We start from the raw sequence: 4,843 nt of genomic DNA on the forward strand, positions 1-4,843 counted from the left end.
TGGCAAGTTATCTAGGAGAAACACTGCAATCAGTCGTCGACACAACTCAAAAACAGTTAATAATGACAACCAAAGAGTCAATTGCCATTCATTACCTTCTGCTTGTTTGGCAGTCGGGTCGGGGCAGCAGCTTGAGCAGGGAGGTCCAGACATCTCTTTCCACAGTCACCTCTTCCAGCTCTTCTGGGAGGACCCCAAGGCATTCCCAGGCCAACTGAGAGACATAGTCTCTCCAGCGTTTCCTAGATCTTCCCCGGGTCTCCTCTCAGTCGGACATGCCCGAAACACCTCCCTAGGGGGCGCCATGGGAGCATCCTTACCAGATGTCTGAACAACTTCAACTGGCTCCTCTCGATGTGGAGGAACAGCAGTTCTACTCTGAGTCTCTCCCTGATGACTGAACTTCTCACCCTATCTCTAAGGGAGAGTCCAGCTACTTTGCGGAGGAAACTCTTTTCAACCGCATGTATCCAAGATCTCATTCTTTCGATCACTACCTACTAGAGTTCATGACCATTGGTGAGGGTAAGAATGTAGACTGACCGGTAAACATTGAGCTTTGCGCTCATCTCGTCCATGATATTTGTTGATGGGGGTCAAAGACACAACTGAGCTGCTCGCTGTTTGTACTGGCAGTTTTCAAGAGGGGGAAAAAAGTTATTTTCATGTCATGAGTGCTGCCTTTGACTTTATAGCTAGCGCTCCTGTATTGTATTGTGCGCTGCTAGCTTAGCATTATGCCAGTGCTGACGAGTGGAGTGGAGGGTCTAACGCAGTTCAGTTTGATAGGCGGGGTGCTCGGTTCTGTTAACGGGGTGGGGCATCTTGCTTGTATAATAGTAGGGGAAACACTGCATTCTTCATTCTTCCCTCACTCGTGAACAAAACCCTATTTGAACTCCTTCACTTGAGGCAGAACCTCACCCTTGACGCAAAGAGAGCAATATGCCCTTTTCCAAGTCAAGTGCCCAATGTCTTAATCACAAAAGTATTATGTCTTGGCCAATAACGTAATAGTTTAAAACACTATGAAGTGAGACTTTCAAACTCCTCAGTTTTATTGTTTGTTCTTGGTTTTTACAATCACAAATAGGTGTTACATTCAGAGTTGCAGGGCTGCAGGAACAGTATAAAATTTTGCTAAGGTTAGGAAACTAATGCAAAGTAGTTTTTCATCTGTGTGAGTGTGTCACAAGTATTTTTTGGGTGTCTGAAGTTATATGGCCAAGTATAAAGCTAAATTGAGTGGGGCTATTAGTTGGAGTTTTGTGCAGCCTGAAGTCTATAAAGGACTGAGAAAATTATGGCTATTACAGATATGATTGAACAGTTCTGATGACAGTGAGTGGGCCTGGATGGGGAAATTGGATATTTAATGGAGAGATTGTCACCCTTGATCGTCATTGTGTCTTTCCATCAGCATTCTTATTTTGTCTTGCTCTTTTTCTTCAGCAACATTTGCTCCGGCTGACGCACTTCCTGGCTACTTTCCTTTTCATATCATCTTTTCATCTTTTCACTCTTTGCATTGCTCATCCCATCTTCCCCCGCTGTCTTTTACGTTTCTCCAAGAGTAGTCTAAGTAGCCAGAGATGCTCCCTAATAGCCTCCAATGGAGATGAATTGATCCTCGTGTGCAAAAGATCAATAGAGGATTGCTTTTTGCCATACACAGTGGGATAATGTGCAGGAATGTGGCCTTAATTAAGTTAACAGTAAACTACCATTGCTAGTTTTATTAGAAGGATAAAAGTTTATGATAACAGAGGAATGCAGTTTCAGTACCAAATAGAAAAAGAGGGCAAACATTCAATGTTTTTTTATTTGTTTATTTGCTGATCATTGTGATGCTTCAAGTATGACTCATAAAGCAATTTATGAGCTTCTTCAAACTTCCTGTTTGTTTTTTCCTCTTCACTCCGGTGTGCTCTCTGTCACCTCTTCTTCTTCCACCAGAATCTTTTCTCCAAGTGGCTCATCCTTTTCAACCTGATCTCCCCCCACTCTGTCTTTCGTCTCATAACTGGCTGAGAAGGAGAATTTGATCAGCAGTTTTCAAAGGTCACCCCACCAGTCGAAAGCCAAAGAGCCGAGGGAAATGGGCGAGGGCAGAATGACACAGAGGAAGGAGGAGGCGAGCGAAAGAAATAGGTGGCAAGCAGGTAGAGGCGAGGACACAAAGTGAGATGCAAAGGGAGCTAGATACTGCAGATGGACTATTGAAGATGGAGACAATGGAGGTGATGGGAAAGGAGAGGTAAGTCAGTGCACTAATGGAGGAAAAAAGGGAGGGGGGAAGGCAGATGAGGTAATTTTCTGTTTTATGACAACAGATCTGGTAACAGATGAACGCATATTAAATATGCAGGAGAGGAGATGAAGGAGCACAAGGGTTGATTTGAAAAGGAAAGAGAATGGAAGGAAATGAGCAAAGAGTGGTCAGGTAAGGAAAGATGGTAGGAAAGCAGGAATGGAGGAGTACAACAAGTGACAATTCATTTCTATCTCTTGCTGATTCTGTCACATCCTCATCAGCAAGCGTCAGATCCTAATCACCTCTTGATCTCATCATGCCCTCATCAGAGCTCTTGGTCTCTTTCTCTTTGTCCCTCTTTGTCTTATTTTTTCCTCGTTTTGTTGGAGATAAAAGACACTTTCATCACTCTGCTCACTCTCATAATGATCACACAGAGACTTACTGTCTGCAGCAATAATATCGCTTTGATACCATTCTATTCTTCATAATCAGAGCAAAATCCCTCCCAAACTCACTGAATGCACTTTCTATCCGCCTCTGCTGCCCCTTTCATCAGCTGCTAATCTGTTCTGTACGTGTCTGAGGGTTTTTCTCGGTCTCAGAAACAACGTATGTGGTCTGTAGGCATTTATGAGAGCGAGAAAGGCAGAAAGTCTTCACTTAATAGGAAATATGAGCCCACGTCATCATGTTTTGTTTCATGTATTTATTTTTAGATGTGGGCAGTAAAGTGATGCAGTAGGTAGCACTGTCATCTTACAGCCAAGATGGTGGATTTAAATGGATTTTTAGATGAACTGACCAATTTTGAGCAGCTTACTGTGAATCACCGGAGGAGCTTCGCTTATTTGTGGTCATGTGCCATTTTCACCACACAGAAACATTTCAAATCTTACTGGGAATTTATACAACTCAAAACTCACAACTTGTTTTAGCGTTTTGATTCCAAGTGCAGCATTAGCTTAAGGTTATCCTAAAAATCGCTCAAATGATAACAGCAATCACTCTTACAAAAAGAAAAATAGATGTTCCCTTCCTTTTTGTTAAACAACCAAACTTGTCTTAATACTGAATGAGAAGTCCAAGACTCTTCACACTAAACGCACTAAATTGGTGTCAGTTAGCCTTTTTTGTGCTCGCTTAGCTCAGCTAGCTGTCATGGCTGTCTTGGATCAGGGTAATTTATAAAGTTAAGATAAAGTTAAGACAGTTAGATGTTTGATACATCCAGTGAATACTTTCTAAGTTTCATTAAAACCCTTTCAGTGGTTCATAAGATTGTTTGTCCGTTAACAAAATATCTGATCAAATTTCAAAGCACACACCGACACAAGCAATTCAATTAACAAGCCACATTTTTTATGACTGCAGGAGATAAAAAGTCCTAAAGACCTTTCTTAATTTTGCTTTTGTGTATTGTCAAAGTAACTATTTTTGTTTTTGTGTTATATATACATGTTTAACAACTACCTGCTACCTAGTTTACATCATATCTTGTACAGCCACTTAAAAGACACACCTGCACAACCTGATTTATTCACTCAACTGTAGTCAATAAAAACATGCCCATTCATTGGCATCTGAAAAGTTGACTTTAATTTGCTGTTGACAATTAATATACGTTTCTGTTATTGTTTAACTGAAACATGGTTCAGTTTTTATATGCCTGTCTAAAGGCGGAGCTATGACGGTATATTCTCCATGCTTCTGTCCATCCGTATGTACGTATGTAAACTTTCTCTTGTCCTGCCCATAACTTCTGACATGCTAAACATAATTTAACATGTCTTCATACACATGTTCATCATCACGAGGCGAGGTGTTGTGCATACTTTTCTTAACCCCAGCTCTAAGAAGGTCACAAATTAAGGTCAAAGTTAAAACAAGATATTTGCTTGTCTAGGCCAGGGGTTCCCAAACTTTTCCATGCCATGACCCCACAAACAGCATTAGCTTCTGGCTGAGGCCCTCCTCGCAAACCCACAAACAATGCTACAAAATACACAAAGAAACATCAACTTTTAGAATGTTTTAACTTTTATTCACTATATTAAATTAATTATTACAGCTGCTGAGCATAAAAATGTTATTAACTAGCATGTTTTAAACACTGTATTGTATTTCCACTCAAGTGGCGCCGAAGTTTCGAAGGTTTTAAACACTCGTTTGCGAGGATCTTCAGAGAGAGGACACATTTTGTGCCATCATGACCATTTTTCTGTATGAGTGTAAAGCCATACATTATGTATGCTTCCTCATACCTTCGAATTTTAGCTGGCCATGAGTTCTTTGTTTTATTTGCAGCAGTTTCCACCACAGCAGGGCTGCTGGTCGGTTCCTTCGGTCTTTTTTAGAAACTTCTTCATTTCGTCCTTGCTATGCTAGCTTGAAGGGTAAAGCAGCTTGATACATTTGACTGGAAGCCAATCAGAAAGACGAGCATGGTGAAAAATATTTCTATATATTATTACAAAATAAATTTTTAAATAATTATTGAAAAACAGATTTGATTTTATTACAGTAATAAAAACATTTTTTAAAAATTACACACACACACACACATATATATATATATATATATATATA

This window comes from Nematolebias whitei, chromosome 12 (assembly GCF_014905685.2).
Source record: "Nematolebias whitei isolate Nwh7 chromosome 12, NemWhi1, whole genome shotgun sequence".
Classification (NCBI taxonomy): Eukaryota; Metazoa; Chordata; class Actinopteri; order Cyprinodontiformes; family Rivulidae; genus Nematolebias; species Nematolebias whitei.